Source organism: Taudactylus pleione, unplaced genomic scaffold (assembly GCF_031769625.1).
Source record: "Taudactylus pleione unplaced genomic scaffold, aTauple2 ptg000629l, whole genome shotgun sequence".
NCBI lineage: Eukaryota > Metazoa > Chordata > Amphibia > Anura > Myobatrachidae > Taudactylus > Taudactylus pleione.
The window spans coordinates 2,627,793-2,646,759 of record NW_028285031.1 but is presented as its reverse complement, the minus strand read 5'-3'; positions in this window follow the sequence as shown (position 1 = coordinate 2,646,759).

Here is an 18,967-nt window from a genome sequence, read left to right as displayed (position 1 = left end):
GTATACTTCAGCAATGGATACAAACCTCTCCTCCTTCTATATAAATGTTTAAAGATAAACTCTTTCATGTATTCAAAATGGACTGGATGGAGACATTGGGCAAAATTTATTAAGCGGCGGTTTCTATTCTATTCCAAACCCGGCGGTTTGGTGGTGGTTTCTATTCTATTCTAAACCCCAGGGGTTTGGTGGTGGTTTCTATTCTATTCTAAACCCCAGGGGTTTGGTGGTGGTTTCTATTCTATTCTAAACCCCGGGGGTTTGGTGGTGGTTTCTATTCTATTCTAAACCCCGGGGGTTTGGTGGTGGTTTCTATTCTATTCTAAACCCCGGGGGTTTGGTGGTGGTTTTGCACTGGTTTCTAAATGACAGCCCTGTTCTATTCTATTCTAAAATGTGTTTAAAGAGGGGCGGCTCTACAGGCTGCTTTCACAGAGCTGTTTCTGCATTGTTATTGGACAGAATTAGTTTGATACAGACACCTTAGCCTGTTCACAGGGGTATGACAATACTCTTTTCTTAAACCGACAATTTTACCCTAGGCCAGGCCTGGCTAACCTGAGGCTCTCCAGCATGGTTTACCAGTTGATCAGTGTGAGGATATGCTGGACTTGTACTTTCACTATAGCTGTAGAGCTACAGGTTGGCCAGGACTACTCTAGAGCAAAGTTTCACAAACTCTGTGTGACCGGATGACCTTGCCCTGGTCATACCAAGTTTTATGCTTGGTCTGCACTTTTACAAGATTCGCTTGCGCAAGCCCCATGAGACCTTTCACTGATCTCTGAGCCTTAATACATACTCCACCACGGAAGCATACTGGCAAGTCAGCTCCCCTTCCCAAGACACTCGGAACAGGTCGAGGGCTCCACAGACTCTACAGCCATATAGTAACTCAAAGGGTGAGAAACCGGTGCATTCCTGTGACACCTCCCAATATGCAAACAAGAAGTGCAGCAGGTATCGCTCCAAGTTTCCCCCCCTCTAATTGCCTGTAGCATCTGCTTCAGAGTTTGATTGAACCATTTGCACAGTCCTTCTGGGGATGATAGGGGCAGTACAAAGTTGCTTCACTCCGCACCTTGCCCAGAGACACTGGGCCAGATCACTCATGAACTTCGTCTCTTGATTGATTAGGATATCACTGGGAAACCCTACTCGGCTAAATACGCCTAGCAGCACGTCTGCTATATTTTCCACAGTGATGACGGATAAATCTACAGCCTCTATAAACCTGGAGGCATAATCCACAATGGTGAGGATGTATCTCTTCCTCGATCTACTGGGCACAGGCAGTGGACCTATTATGTTCAAGGCCACTAGTTGGAAAGGTTCCCGACTATTGTGATATATCAACCTAATGGATTATTTACAGGTGCATGAAAGGGAGGGGTTTATTCTAGACTAGGAAAAAAAGTTCCCCAGCACAGTGCAATAGACCAGCAATAACATTTGAATACTACAGTACATGATAATAGTACTCCAGTGATCTTTGTTGCATATATTTGCAAAGATATGTTTAAGCACCGGACCGCGTCATGGCGTCTCTGTACCGGTGGTTCCTAACAGTACATGAAAATAGCACCCACTTTGGGTCATATAATTGCATACTGTAATGCCAAATGATAATAGCATATACATTAATATATCTCAGTTGAGAGTCAACTCACCTGGAGGCACCTCAGAATCCTTCAAATAGCACTACAAGAACCAACATACCATCCCAATGCTGGTCCCATCCAATGCCTCTCAGAACAGCAATATAAAATAGTGGCTGCTCACACTAATGGACTTTCACAGGTGCATGAAAGTGAGGAGTTTATTCTAGACTAGAAAAAGCGTTCCCCAGCACATTGTAATAGAGCAGCAATCTTATTGTTGGGCAATTGCAATGTGCTGGGGAACTTTTTCAATTCCCCCCCACCCCTCCCGACTATTGGCAAGGACCTAAGGGGAGCCCAAGTTCTGGGGCGTCCAAGCCTCTGGCACACGCCATAGGACCTGAAGTAGTCCCGGACATCATCCAACAAAAGTTCTGTGTCAGGCGCTTCAGTGTTCGGTCCCTCCCCTGGTGTCCAGCCAAAGAGATTTCATGTGCCACTGACATCAGTGGTGTTCGAAATCTCCTGGGAACCACCAGTTGAACTTGCTCACAAACTTGGATACCCGATGCAGTATCCCCTCCCACCAGGTCACAGTCCCTGCCCCAATCCCAGAAAGGCCGTTGCCAGCTTGGTGCCTCATGCCTTATAGGGATGAGTCAGTGAGCTAAGCTTCCCTAAACTCCTGCCTGCGGCCATCACTTTCTCCTAAGTTGGGACACTTTACAGGGGGTTCTGGAAGGGGATTGCTAGGGTCAGTCATAAGGAGGTCAGTGTGGTCATTCATACTCACCGCTGGAGTTGGCAAACCACTAGGGACAGGAGTATCACTGGGCACCCCCACAAGATCCAATAAGCCGGAACTGTCATCCTCTGCATTGCTTGGCGACGTAGGCATATCAGAGGCAAAAAGCATGCTGGGTAGAGATGATGATCTAGCCACTGTGGTCTTTTCCTCTGGGCTGGTTGATGCTGTGGTCTTTTCCTCTGGGCTGGGCTGTGTTGCGATAGATGACTGCAGTCAGGCCGCTTGGCTCCGGGTGATGGCGTTAGCAAAGACAGTGACAATTCCACCACCAAGATCATTCCCCAAGACTACATCAGTTGGGAGGCAATCCATAACCGCAACATCTCGCATTTCTTGGCAAGCTCACCAGTCCAGGTAGACTCTTGCCAGGGGAACCTCTCTCTCCAGTCCATCTGCCAAGGTCACCTTGGTACTGCGATCCTCCAATATCACAATAGGATCAATAAGGGTAGGGCTCACAGGCCTTCTCCCTGCAGTGGTCCCACTTGGACTGGCTGCAGGTGCTGCCACATATTTTGTGGTGGTCTCTTGGCCATGTAGGTCACTCTCTCTGCAGAGTCTGCCTGCTCCTTGACACATTCCATTATACTGACTGGAGGGAATCAGTCTCTTTGGGCAGTTCATCCTCAGATTGCCATAGCACTTTTTGTCCAGTCTTCTTGCTCCAGTGGTCTGTGTTTACTTGCAGGGACAGGACAGAGCGGTTGCTGGCCAAAAGCACCCAGGTTGTAAGATGCTGGTTTGGGGGGCAATGAGCAGAAAGAGGTGTCCCCCTATTTGTACAGTCTGTTGGGGTTGGCTGCTGGTTGGGCACTTTTGTCCTTATGGCCAAATTGCCACATATTTGTCAGCTAGCTGGACTGCCATCTTCAAGTTTGGTGGCTCGCAGTCTAGCACCCACTCCTCCACTCTGGGGCTCACCTACGATAGAACGTTTCTTGGCATATCAGGTCAATCAGGGTATCCTATGTGGTGGTACCAGATCCTTTTTTCCATTTCATCACGTACTGCCTCAGCAGCGTGGTGAACTGCTCATCAGTGCTGTTAGGGTACTGTACTTGGGTAAGTCCCGGGACTTTTTCCTGTAGGACTCAGGAGTAATAAAGTATCACTGCAGTGGTTACAACTCTGTCATAATCTCCACAGTCCTCCGTGGCCAATCCTAATAGACCTCCGGTGCCTGTATATGCAGAGTGGGCACTATGTTTCTAACTTTCAAGTTACAAAAACTTGTAAACGTCCATCAATGTCTCTATCACTGTTGATGGTTCCCCGGGTACCACAGCCGATGGTGCCCATTCATCATGCCAGCTCTAGATGATTAGCAGCGCTCATTCTTTGTTTCCTTGTTCTCCCAATTCCACCAGTGGTTCAGCTAGGGAACCTTGGAACAGTCCGCTGTTCTTATCCACCTGGATCATCCGGATGCTTTTTGCGAGCAGCTCTGAATCAGGGCCTCAGTGCAGGGTGCCGGCGGTGTTGGCAAATTGGGGGTGACAGCGGTGTCCTCAATGCATGTGTGCAGACAGTGTCGGCAGTGCATGGGTGCCGGTGGTATCCTCAATGCAGGGTGCCAAGAGTGTTGGCAGCAGGGGTGTCGGCAGCGAGGGGTGCAGGGCTGTTGGCAGCGTGGGGTGCCGGCGGTGTCAAGCAAGGGGGATGGGTGGCATCTTCGTAACTTCCTGTGCCCATTGAATTCACTGGGCTGAACGCTGATTGGCTGAGAGCCGTGACAGATGGCTCTCACAGCCAATAAGCATTAAGCCCATTGAATTTAATGGGACTTTCTAAAATGGCCGCTCGAAGCAAAACCTCAAGATCCGACAGCAGGATCACAAGGTTTTGCCTCGATTAGGGATGCGGGGCAGGCAGGGCCAAGCTGTGTCTCGGATCCCCCCAGATCCCCGAAATATGGGTGGATCTGGTTCCCGCTCATCTCTAATTATTATTAAAGTATATGATTGTTTATTATTTTCGCCGCTAGACAAAGTTTTGTCTCTGAAATTATTAGCATTTTTGACGCTCTAATTTTTGAGTATGTGCTCTGTTATTTTTCTTGGGCAGACTAAGGGGCATATGTATCAAAGCTTGATGTGAGATAAAATTGTGAAATATATATCACCAACCAATCAGCTCCAAACTATCATTTCTTAAACACAGCCTGCAAGGGACTTCCGGTTCCGGTCTCATGGAGTGAGGAGCCCCTGGCTTGAGCTCCGTCCTTGATCGCCGGGACATACCTTTTAAAGGCATTCGTTTGCCTCCAATCACCCCCAAGTGCCCTCTCTCCTCTCCCCGACGCCGCTGGCGTGCCATGGACCGCTTTGTCATCTCCACCCCTCTGACCTTGCAGCAGCAGACACGCCAGGAAAAACGCCACGCACCAGGCAATATGGCGCTGGACGGCTTCTCCCAGCTCCAAGAAGCCTGTGGCAGAGGCAGACATCACTGCAGGGACACAGGTATGCCGCTTGCCGGACTCCCCAGTTACATATGGGGATATAATGGAGGCAATACAGTCCACCAAGGCCCCACTTTTATCACAGGCTGTGCAGGACATAGCACAGCAAATGCATCAGCTCTCCCAGAGGGTTTCCCACGCAGAGAATCAAATAGGAGCAACAGCACATGAGGTAGAAAATCTCAAACAAGCTGTTAAGGAGCTCACTACAGAGAACGATCAGATTCACAACAAATTAGATGACATGGAAATCGTTCTCGCAGGAACAATATACGATTGGTAGGATTACCGGAATCAGTAAAGGGAGGTTCCCTAGCACATTTTGTACGTAATACCCTACCTTCACTATTGGGGAATGAACAAGAATGCAGTGACTTAGTCATTGAAAGAGGACACAGGGTTGGACCACCCCCCTCCCCGAATAAACCACATCTCAGAGTCACACTCTTCAAATGCCTGAATTACCTACGCAAAGTTACGTTCTGGACAGCTCCGCGTCGCATTAAAGATCTGACTTGGGAAGGTCACAGACTTTATGTATTCCAAGATTGTTCAGTAGAACTAAGGCGAGGAAAGCGTTTTCGCCCACATGCTCAAAATTGATTGCAGAAGGACGTAAATTTAGCCTAATGTATCCGGCTCGCCTTCGCTTTTATGATGGATCTTCTCACACAGATTTCACTTCCCTAGCTGATGCAACAGCATATTTGGAAGAACTAACCCAGGCTACACATGCTGACATCGCTGATCCCCCTAATTGCTGAGGCACATACTAATAACCTCACCTTACGCAGGGCCGCAACTAGGGGGGGGCTAGAGGTACATGTACACCGGGTGCCCGAAATGCAGGGGGTGAAAATAGGCTGACTCACGGTGGCTTGGCTGCAGATTCAGATAATGGCCATCCAAAAATGGCCACCGCCTAGGAGGAGACAGATGCTAGAGGTCCTTACTGGACCTCTAGTGTCTGTCTCCTTGGTGGTGGCCATTTTTGTATGGCCATTTTCAGCAGATTCCATGCGGACTAGCCATCCGCATGGACTCTGCTGAAAACGGCCATCCAAAAATGGCCGCCGCCAAGGAGCAGACAGACACTAGAGGTCCTACTGGACCTCTAGTGTCTATTAGGCCAGCGCAAGTGTCAGGAGAAGATGCTGAAAGCTGCATCTTCTCCCGTGAAACCCCCTGGCAACGAGCATAAACCCCATGGCAACGAGCGTGAAACCCCTGACAATGAGCAGGTAATTTTAAAGTAAAAGAAGCCTTACTGTGGGGCATAAAATGGTGTCGGGCAAATATGTAATTGGCACTTTGGTAATAGGCATTATCGTGTGTGGCATAATGTGTAATGGGCATTCTGGTGTGTGGAATAATGTAAGTCACTATACCAGGGACATTTGACTAGTGCACTGCCTTATGGAGGAACAAGGACAAAATCCAGGTACGGGAAGGGAGGGGGCGCAAAATTGCTGCCTTGCATCAGGTGACAGATATCCTAGTTTCGGCCCTGCCTTACGGATCCTCCACTGGTGAACGATGGATCTCATAGTCCATTGATAATCTTCACATTTCCATTTACATATTTTCTCTTTTATTTTATTTTGTATGCATATTCAAATTATCCTTAACCTCACCCGATACCTCAGAGGAGTTATATAATGTCTATTATATCATTTTGAATTGTTTGGTGTTCACATCTAATGGATCTCTATCCTCCACCTCATCACACCTACTGTTAAGATGTTGCTCACTGTCTCATCTGTAGAATAATCTTCTGCGGATGGGCACGGTTCAGTGATATGTGTTACTTGATGACACTCAATATTAAGACAGCATTGACTGTCATAGTTATAAAATGCTCCTATTACAAATGGGCTCAGTTTAATGATATTAGTTCAAACATTGTCTGAAGTCCTGGCGATCCTGCCGGGGCGCTCATTCTCACGACTACTGGTTGGTACACCTAGTTGGTGATTTATTGCTTGCACACTTACAGATTAGCAACCCTGAAGTACGGTATTGATACCGTCTCACTATAAAACTTATGTTACCATATATATGGTATTGTTTATGTTTTTCTTCCCCCTGTCTTGTCACTTATCCTCCCTGGATGCTCCCTGCCCATTTCCCCCCCCCCCCACTCCACGTTTAATATGCGCACTTTAGGCTATGGCTTGTCTGTGATATACACGCATCTTCTGATATTTTATGGCGGATCTGAGAATAGGTTCTTTAAACATGGGAGGTTTCAATATGCCAGCAAGAAGGAGGAAGATACTCCTATATCTCAATAAACATAAAGTAGACCTAGCGTTTCTACAAGAGACACATCTGGTTTCTGAGGAAATTAGGAAAACTTAATATGCTCAATTGGCGTGTATTGGGATCTAGCTCTTACAACTCCAAAGCACTGGGTATAGCCACTCTGATCAAATCTTATATCCTAGTAGAGGTCTTGCAGACACACATTGACCCAACAGGTAGGTTTGTGACATTGACTCTCAAAATCAGGGGATGCCTGTATCTACTCTCTAACATCTACGCCCCAAATAAGTATTCTAAAATATTTTTCCAAAAACTACTGGCTCATTTAACGCCACTCCTTCAAACTCCCTAATTCTATGCAGAGATTTCACCCTTATATCTTCAGAGATTTTGGACAAATCTCAACAAACATGCCATCCGCTTCCTTTGCCCAAGATGGGAATCCCCTCTATGTCAAAGAACCTTCAGCTAATAGTTGTTTGGAAAGGCCTCCATCCAATTGAGAGGGAATACTCATGCCTGTCTGCTGCACATCACAGTCTCTCCAGGATAGATTATATTTTCCTATCACAAACCATATTTCCTAATATTGCCAATTCCCAAATAGAATCAATTGCAGTGTCTGATCACGCATTAGTTTTAGCCACCCTATGTATTCCTGAGCTTTCTGGTGCTTCAAAACTTTGAAGGTTCCCATCCTACCTCTCCAAATCCACTACATTTAGGAAAAGACTAGAGACTGCATGGGAGGAATATAAAACTGACAATATCTCACATCTAGACTCAAATCCTCTTTTGTTTTGGCAGACAGCTAAAACTGTTATCAGAGGCGTGATAATCTCTTATGTCTCAGCCACAAACAAAAAATATGTAAAACATTATCTAGATTTCCAATCGGCACTTACAATGGCTTTTCAACAATTTAAAACTAACCCAACCTCCCACACTAAACAAACTTATGTCTTGGCTAAGACACACTTTGATGAACATATGGAAGGATTGGAGAACAGATATCTTTTTTCTATAAATCACCGCTTCTACAAATTCGGTAATAAAACTGGAAAACTCCTTACTAATTTACTCAATGGCTCTCGCACCCCCATGGAAGTACACCCACTTCAAACTACCCAGGGTATTCTTACATCATCTAATGAAGAGGTAGTTGAAACACTCCAATCTTTCTATGCCAAATCTTTACTTCTCACCTATAGCTAATATTTCCACGACGCCCCCAGCCACCTCATCTACCTCGGTTACCCCAGGATTTTGGGACACCCTGCCTTGCTCCCGAATTACACCTGAGATGGCTCAATCACTCCTAACCCCAATAACTTTAGAGGAAATTCAACATACCATCTTAAGAGAGCCATCTTAAGAGTGACAAAACCCCCGGTCCAGATGGATACAGCGGAAACTTTTACAAAATGCTACTCCCTAGAATAGGAGACTTGCTAGTACTGGTGCTTAATTCTCTGCTTAATTCAGTAAAATTACCCCCTCATTTTAACTCTGCTATTCTGAAAGTCCTTCCGAAACCTGGAAGAAATCTTTCACTCCCTGGTTCCTATCGCCCCATTTCCCTGTTAAACTTGGATTACAAATTGCTAACCAAAATCCTAGCAGATCACATAAAAGTCATTCTACCAAATATAATCCACACAGATCAAACAGGATTCATATGGGGCCGACATCCGGAATTCAACTTAAGAAAAGTTATGTCAGCTATACATACCTCCTCCTCTAACCAATGTCCTCAAACAAACATGATTTTATCCCTAGATGCCGAAAAGGCATTTGATCTAATAGAATAGGATCATTTATTCAAGACTCTTGCCTGGTTTGGATTCCCAGAACCCTTTATTGAAATTCTTGAAACGTTATACTTTCAACCCGACCCAAATCTCTTGTAACGGAATTATCTCTTCCCCCATTTCTATACAAAAGGAACAAGGCAGGGCTGCCCCCTCTCCCCTCTCTTATTTGCCGTTGCTTTAGAACCACTGGCGATAGCGTTACAAACCTCACCTCTTTATCAAGGCATTACAGTTGGGGATGTGGAGCTGAAAGTATCCCTCTGCTGACGACATGCTTCTATTCATCTCCAACCCAGCCTCTTCAATACCAGAGATTTTAAATTTAATCGATTCTTTCGGTAGGAAGGCCGGATATCATATCAACATCAACAAGTCGGAGATACTCCATCTGAATAAACATGATTCTACACCTTTTACACATGCGTCATTATCTTCATTCAAAATCGCCCCCTCCAAAATTACCTACCTAGGGGTACAGGTCACCGCGGATCCATCCAAACTATACGAGGAGAACTTTTCCCCTATGATATCAAAAATTATAACATTGTTACTTAGTTGGAACCTACTCCCACTCTCCATATTAGGCAGAGTAGGAGTCCTCAAAATCATTATATTCCCCAAAATTTTCTACTTAATGCGGATGTTACCAATATCCCTGACCAAAAAAGATATTGCTAAATTGCGCAAGGCAATGACTACTTTCATTTGGCAGGCTAAAAAATCAAGGATCGCTATGACTAAACTTATAACACCAAGAACGGCGGGAGGCGCGGGGGTACCAGATTTTGCCTCTTACTCACTCTCTGTATTATTTAGATATGCATGCAATAGACACATTTCTAGACACTAAACTGGATAAGGCTCTTTTTTTCCCATATTCCCCAAGTGCCTTACTTCATTACAAATGCTCAGAGATTCGAAAAAACATTCTTCGGAATTTATTATTCCACGATATATACTATGCATGGCTCTCACTAAATAAAAGATTAAAGAGATCCCCATTATCCTCCTCCCATGTTCCGTTTTGGGGAAACCCAGCGTTCCCCCCATCTCTGACTAACGCTAACTTTCTGTCCTGGAGTGAGAAAGGTTTGACGGACTCATCCAAAGTCTTCGATCCCGGGGGGCAACTATACCAATTCTCAGATATTAGAGAGAGATACGATCTTCCTAAATCACACTTTTACATGTTCTTACAGATGAGACATTATCTCTTTTCACTATGTCCTAATACACACACATTATCCTCTAAATCTGATCTCCTACAGTCAGTTATAACTTTATGTGATAAGGTCACTTACCGAATTAAATATATATACCTGCCACTAGTGGAAACCTTCTCCAAGATTGGTGGGACCAGAATAGTCGCTCAGTGGCAGAAAGATATTCTGAACCTAACCCTCCCAGATCAATTATTTCACTATAATTCTACAATGAAGATCCTTAATTCTCCCTATCTACAAGAAGTACATCTCCGTACAGTGCAGAGGGCATATATTTTGCCTTCAAAACATGCTCATTTTTCTTCACATATGACTGGAGAGTGCCCAAAATGTCACTGTGCATCTGCATCCTTTTTTCATTGCTTCTGGGAATGCCGGAAAATTAATTGTTTCTGGAATAAAGTTGTAGCCTTTATTAATGACCTATTATCCACACATTTAATACCAGACCCTCTAGCATGTTTATGCACAAATTTCTCCAACTGGAACCTAGAGTCTTTACAAGCCTACACTATCCAATTATACTATGATCGTCACGGTATATGATCGTCACGGTATCAAAAAAAATCATATTGACACATTGGATCTCTCCAAATATTCTCCTTCTCTATCAGAAGTCAAAACAAAATTGCTAATATTTCTATATTATGATAGAAAATCTGCTCAACCACATATTGAAAAAGGAGTGGTGACTTTTTACAAGGAATGGGGTATATATATATCGAAAGTCTAGACCAAACCACCCAATCTCAAATCTATAAGATCTTTGAAACGACGGAATGGCATCTTCATAGACAAATACTATTGAATCCATGATCATTCATATCATAATTCTATTCTCAGAAGCCTCCTATGTCACAGACAAAGCTTTAGATTGTACTCAAACAAAATGCTCTTGAAAACTTAATCATCAATTCTACCACCCTCACCCTCCCCTCTTCCCTTCATGTTCTCCACCCCCCCACCCTATATATCCATTCTTTTTTTTTTATCTATATATAATATAGCTCTGTTTAAACTGGTGGAATGTTTTCCTTATTATTTTTGAGTGTACTGTGATTTCCACCACTCAAGGTTTATATGTATATTACGGAAGTCTCGCATTTCTTTAAAAATGACTAAGATGCATTATTATCGACTATAGAGGGTTGTTCTCAAATATTCTGATGTCTCAGTACACTAACATTGTCATTGTCATAGCTCGATGAAGTTATAATAGTTACACATCTATTTTACAATGTTGTCTTTCCACAATGTCTTCTTTATTTGAAATCTCAATAAAAAGAATTAACAAAAAAGTAAAAAACACAGCCTGCAAAATGTAAGTTAGGAGCTGATTGGTTGGTGATATATATCTCACAATTTTATCTCACATCAAGCTTTGATACATATGCCCCTAATAGTTTAAAATAGTCTGGATATTCTATTTTAAATAAAGTGAAAGAAAATATATGTTTTAATTAGCAAATTATACAACTACATAAATAAAAGTGTCCCAAAAAGGTCTCATTCTCTTTATTAGCCTAGGCTAATTCTCTTTTCCCGAGTAGGCGTAGAGGGATCACAAGATTGCATTCAATAGGTTACTGTCATCTGAAGATGGCGTCAGCCCACCTATGCAAGATAGCAAAGCTTTGCGGATCTTGTTAAATACCGTCACCAAATAAAACTATAGTGTCTGCGGCGGGATAAGGGACATGTAATTCTGCCCTTAACATGTGGAAACAGCAGTTTCTGTATATTTTAAGGGTAGAATTGATTAATCAATAAGCCCCTTAGAATATTAGTAGCCGTCATCCTGGTTCAGCCCTGCTCACATTTTGGGAAGCATTGAATGGTAAGCACACACCAAGCAGGAGGACCCTGGGGAAGCTCAGCACATCTATCAGTTCTCAGGAGGGGTCAGTTTCTGGGTGTGCTGCATAGGTCCTGCTATCAGGCTACAGAGTCCCTTATATCACATCAGAGTCCCTACCTTTAAATGTCCATTCATCCGATACACAGGTTATTATTATTATCTCATATGTAGGCCCCCATTTATTAACGAGTTTTATCACCAAAACGAGTGATAAATGCATATGATAAATGGTGCTCCAGCCAATCAGCTCCCAACTGTCATTTTTCTAACAGTTGACAGTTGGGAGCTGATTGGCTGGAGCACCATTATCATACACAGTGACATTTATCACAATTTTGGTGATAAAACTCATTAATAAATGAGGCCCATAATGTGCTGACATCCTACACAGCGCTGTACACTGATAGGATCATGATCTAAACAAATGACACTCCATTGAGTGTAAGCTCTATTCTAAGAGGTTTGAGGAACACCTGATACATATATATGGGAAATGGTTTTCTTGCTGTTTATGGGCCCACACAAACATGTACTGATGCTATATAAACGTGGTAGGTAGGGCACAGAGCTGATCTAAGCGGCAGCCATCTCTAACTGCTGCCTGCAGGCATTGTGATGTCACAATCCAGGCCACAGCCCTATATAAAGGATGCCCAGCTACTGGCAGCCACTTTGTGGTGACATTCCGTCTCACATTGCTACTCACTGAGTAATTCCTGATTATTTTAGTTAGGCGACTTTGGAAAACGAATATTGATTAAGGACCTTGGATTAACATCTTCTGATGAGTCCTGATTAACATCTTCCGATAAGGTCCTGATTGACATCTTTGAATAAGGACTCAAAAAAGACTGAGGATCATCTTTTGGGTAAGGATGAAATAACAACGTTTGGCCTGTCACACTTACCCCCCTCAGACACCTCCCTCCCTGGTATCTGCAGTATCTAATTTCCACACGATGGACAGCAATTCATCTGATGTGACGCTGCATAAGGGAGGAGAGGGTAACAAAAAATTACCGGCCATGCTGCCCCCCGGGGAGGTTACCGATAACACCAAGGCGATCCTCCATAACACCAAGCTCCTCTACTCTCCGGTGCTACGCGGATGTTTGCCTGAAATCATTGCCGTTATGCCACTGGAGAACCTTGTGCGCAGGATTAACGTGATCAATGATGTCCTCACAAAGGAGATGGAGAAGTTGGCCATTATTGAGACGAACAACAAAAAGAAGAAGACTGCCAATATGCCACTGGTAAAAACTGTGTGTTGGGTGAACATGATAAATGATGTCCTCAGCAAGGAGCAGCTGCCCATTACTGAGGTGAATATGATCTATGATTTTCTGTGCCACGTCTTGGGGGTGAGGAGGGATGTAAGTGGCTTATTTAAAAATATGATCCCTGTTATTACAAAAGCAATGACAGCATCAGAGCACTGTAACACTGAGTGCAAGTGGCTACCAGCAAGCAAAGTGCTATTCTACCTGGCCAAGGACTACATGGAGACCACCATTGTGGAGCTGGTGACTACTATTCAGGTACACGGGTACTCCCCTCCACTGTCTGCATTTACCACACTGGCAGCTATAATGTCTTATACCACCGTGCCCTTCACTCAGAAGGTGTATCTATTATCTCTGATATGTCCTCATATGGAGACTGTAACTGATCCCTGCACCCGGATCGTTCTTTCCATCTTCATTAATAATGCTGCTGTGGCCTTTGGGAGTCCTGCTATACAAGAGCCAAATATTAAGCTGTTATTTACAAAGGCCTGCAATATACTCACCAGCTGGAAAATACAAAACGGGAACAGCGCTGAGGATAAAAGGATCATCATTACCACCATACACCAAGTGAATTCCTTGCTGGTTGGCCATTGCAGCAGCTTTACACCCTGCAGAAGTCATGTGAAAAGCACAAACCAGGAGGTAACACCAAAACCACTAACAACTTTTGGCCCTGAAGTGATATATAAGACCGTTGTATCTGACAGGGCGTGTGATGAATACGAAGATGCTGACAACTTTGTTAAAACTATTGTCCAGACCGGAGACTGGAGAGAGATTCTGGGTCTTCTTAGGTCACTATATAGATCACATAATTTACAAACCAAAGTTGCCAGTGTTACAATTTGTGCGGGTCTTATGGCATATCCTGATTGTGTCTCTGGCGACCTACCTAATGCATTTGTTAACAACATATTGCCCATGATGGATGAACTCGATAACAATACTCGCCTCAAGGTCATAGAGTGCGCTGAACATTTCACAAAGGCCTTACCAAACATGGCTATGCAATTCAGGAATGCGTTAATGAAGACACTTCTGCGGGAGATGAAGAAAGAAGATCCGGCCTCGCTTCCCGTCATCCTAAGAACTTTGTTGTCCATTGTTCAAACGTATGGAGAGAAAACTTGGTGCAAATATAATAAAATCCTCCGCTACACTGCAAGACATCTAACTAATGCAAACCACGTGCTCCAACGCCATGCAACCAAGCTGTTTGGGGAGCTAGTTCAGCGCTGCAGAGTATTTCCATTTAGTCCTGCCACCAGACTAGTTAAGGAGCATTGCCTGTCACTGATGGTAAATCTGCACAGTCCTAACTCAGATGTGGTATCGGCCGCCGTGGTCTGCCTCATCCAGTGCTTGACCCATCTTGGCTGCAAGGCCATCATACTGGAAGAGGGCAGCGAGTGTAGGGACAGTGAACACATACAGGCCATTTACCGTACCCTAGCTGATAGACACCTTCTAAAGGCAATGCTATGCCAAGCAGCAAAAGCTCCGACCACATCCGCAGATCCCGAGGCACTAGCGAGGCATATTAGCGCTCTGAAAGTTTTATAATTGTAAGTAAAACAATAGGGATAAAAGCACAACCCCCCTATATACTCGGTCATGTGTTTAGAGGAACTGGGGGTTAGAAAGAAGGGAGGTATAGTATATAAATATATGGTATATAATATGCAATACTACATACAGAAGATACAAATATAACAGCAAATGTGTAATACCTGCAAATGAGTGTAATATTCACATGGTAAAAAAAACTAAGATCAGTAATTTCTCCTTTCCTGAAGACAGACCTGTGGTACCTGAGCACCCAGGGGACATTGGCGACCAGCTGCCCCTCTCTGTGTGTGTATGCCATTATACTGGTGGTTCTAAATCTACTTCTTTCTGCAAACTATAGTAGGAAAACCACATTTACATCATCTGACTACACTTCTGATACAGATGAGCTGAGGATACTAGCACTTTGGAGAATATAATTTAGATAGATTATCTTTTTCTCTCAGACAGGTAGCAACCATGTTAATCTTAGGCAAACTTACCCACTTTTGAAAAAACATTTCAGGCAGAGGAGCCCATTCAGACCCGCTCGCAAGATGTGGTTGCTCGCTGGCAAAAAGGGGCCTGATATTTAAATTAAGCGATCGCAGTGCGTCGCGTAAGGACGCCCACTATGTATTTGCGAGCTACGGCAATGAGCGCTCGCTAGTGTATAAAGACGCCTCCTTGCCACTCGCAACACACGTCATCTCCGGAAATTGTAGGATTAATTGGTAACATCGAGAGCCATCGGAGCTGCTCGCAGCCATTGAGGTTGCCTTTCCCCACTGCAAGCAAGCACTGCGATCAGTGCGGGCTGAAATAAATGCAGGTGACGTGTACAATGACGCTACTTTGGTAATTATGCACGCCCTTTAAACAGCGTTTTGGCGGCCTGACACGCCTGTGTTCGCTCCACCACTCCCCCATTCACATGCACCTTCCCCGGTTACCACCCACAAACGGCACTATCTATCACTCAAAGTAGCAATCAGATCGCAAAGACTGGCTTGCGCACACGCACTGCAAATGAATTATACGCATGTGCAGACAGACGAAAATCATTCAGAGTGAGCGCAACTTAGCGAGCGGGTCTGAATCAGTTCCAGAGTGTGAAAGCAGCACCTATGAGCGCTGTGGTAAAGTGGGCGTGTACTGCTACATCTGAGAGGCGTGTCATAAAGCTGACTTACATCCAAATGTAAATGAGCCCCAAAGCAGTTAGTAAGAACTACGTGTTAATGAAAACACACTGATACTTTTCAGAAAATGCATGTAGCCATAGGGATCATTGTGCCTTATACCTAATGCAGGGAAATGATACTAATAATGATCCCATTGGAATGTATGGGATGCAGTCAGAATGCCGGCAGACGGGATCCCGAACATCAATATACCGACGCTGGAATCCCGACGCCCGTCAGAATGCCGACGCTGCTATTTTGAAGAATTCAAGATACCGACGTCGGTATCCTGACCGCCGGCATCCCGAAGGTAAGTATGTGGGTTAGCATTAGGGATAGGCCGGGGATGGGGGGGTTACATTTCGGGACCTCCCGGGGTGGGTTAGGGTTAGACACCGACTGGGGAGGGTTAGGTTAGGCTACAGGGAGAGGAGGTTAGAGTAAAGGTGCGTACACATGGGACAACTACAGTGTAGGTTAGTGACAGAGGGGCCTCCATACAGTGCAAGTCAGTGAAATAGGGGCCCCAATATAGTTTATAGCTCAGTGAAAGAAGGGCCCCCATGCAGTGTATAGCTCAGTGACAGAGGGGCCCCCATACAGTGTATAGGTCAGTGACAAAGGGGCCCCCATACAATTTATAGATCAGTGACAGAGTAGCCCCCATACTGTGTATAGGACAAGACAGAGGACAGGGTGCAGTTACCTCAGGAGGCCCTGGGGGGCACCAAGGAGCCAGAGTTTTCCCATTACCAGGAAGTGACAGGAGAAGGGAGGCTGCTGTCTGACCCCGGGCCCGGGTAACATGGCGATGCCCACCATCCTGGTGTTGATCCAGGCCAGCCGGGAGGCTGTGGGGAGAGGCCGGGACAATGTGCTGCTGCAGCTCAGTGTGGAGGCCGAGAGCATCAGGGATTTCCGCCTGTATTATATATATTTTTTAAGTATTTTGTAGTGAACTTTTTGGTTGTAAAGAAATCTTGGTTGTTGGTGGCATACAGCAATGCGCATAAAGAAGTTCCACACTCCACTGCACAAAGAAACAGGGGCCAAATGCAATGGAGCTAGGGCCTGGGAGTTTGTGGTGAGTTGAATATGTTTGTAGGTCTAAATTTCTGTTCTTCGTCATCTTTTCACCTGGCAGGAGCTGTTGCAGGACAGCCAGGAGCTCACGGTCCAGCCTAATGGTGGGATTTAAGGGTTCGGTCTACGAAAAAGAACATGGTAGGCCGGCATAGAGCAGTACTGGCGCAGAGCAGACGGTAAGTACATTGTGATGAGTGCTTGTGTGTGTTTGTATTATTTTTCTGTTCGACTTGTCTTTTTTCCAGTGTACATTTAGAAACAAGGGCCAAATGGAATGGAGCTAGGGCCTGGGAGTTTGTGGTGAGTTGAATATGTTTGTAGGTCTAAATTTCTGTTCTTTGTCATCTTTTCACCTGGCAGGAGCTGTTGCAGGACAGCCAGGAGCTTACGGTCCAGCCTAATGGTGGGATTTAAAGGATCCTGTCTACGTAAAAGAACATGGTAGGCCGGCAAAAAGCAGTACTGGCGCAGAGCAGATGGCAAGTACTTTGTGATGAGTTCTTGTGTGTGTTTGTATATTGTTTTGTTTTTCTTGTCTTTTTTCCAGTTTACTTTTAGGAACAGGGGGCCTGATTCAGAGCCGGACGCTCTGACCAGAGCGCTTGCTCTGAATCAGGACCGGCCTACCTAAAGTTGGAGCGGCCTCCTGGCCGCTCGCATAGCTGTGGGTGACCACCCACAGCTTATGCGAGTGGCCAAGAAGATGGTCGCGATTTTCAAGACCATCACGACCATGGGGCTTGCAACGAGACCCTTGTTGTAGGGTCTCGTCTGCCGCAAGCCCGGAGTGCTTTTGGCTCTATCAGAGCCAAAAACACTCCCACTGACATCACTAGTGATGTCAGTGGGGCTGGACCCAGACGGTAGGCGTTCCCATGGGAACGCCTCTGTCTGGGCAGCCACGCCCCTGGCATGCCCACCAAAGGGGGCGTGCTGTCAATCACCATCGACAGCACGCCCCCTTTGGAGCGAGACCCCGAGCGACGGCTTCCCCATCCCTCGCCGGGTCTTGCGCATGCGCATGACGGAGCAGCCTCCATCATGCGCATTTGGGTAACATCGACCCGCTTGCGAGCGTACAGCGCTCGCGAGCGGGTCTGAATGAGACCCAGGGGCCAAATGGATGGGAGCTAGGGCCCTGGAGTTTGTGGTGAGTTGAATATGTTTGTAGGTCTAAATTTCTGTTCTTTGTCATCTTTTTACCTGGTAGGAGCTGTTGCAGCCCAGCCTAATGGTGGCATTTAAAGGGTCCGGTCTATACAAAAAAGAACATGGTAGGCCGGCATAGAGCAGTACAAGCACAGAACAGACGGCAAGTACATTGTGATGAGTGTTTGTGTTTGTTTGTATTATTGTTCTGTTCTTCTTTTCTTTTTTCCAGTGTACTTGTAGGAACAGGGGCCAAATGGAATGGAGCTAGGGCCTGGGAGTTTGTGGTGAGCTGAATATGTTTGTAGATCTAAATTTCTTTTGTTTGTCATCTTTTCACCTGGCAGGAGCTGTTGCAGGACAGCCAGGAGCTCGCGGCCCAGCCTATTGGCGGCATTTAAAGGGTCCGGTCTACGAAAGAAAACATGGTAGGCCGGCATAGAGCAGTACTGGCGCAGAACAGATGGCAAGTACATTGCGATGAGTTCTTGTGTGTGTGTTTGTATTATTGTTCTGTTTTTCTTGTCTTTTTTCCAGTGTACTTGTAGGAACAGGGGCCAAATGGAATGGAGCTAGGGCCTGGGAGTTTGTGGTGAGCTGAATATGTTTGTTGGTCTAAATTATGTTCTTTGTCATCTTTTCACCTGGCAGGAGCTGTTGCAAGACAGCCAGGAGCTT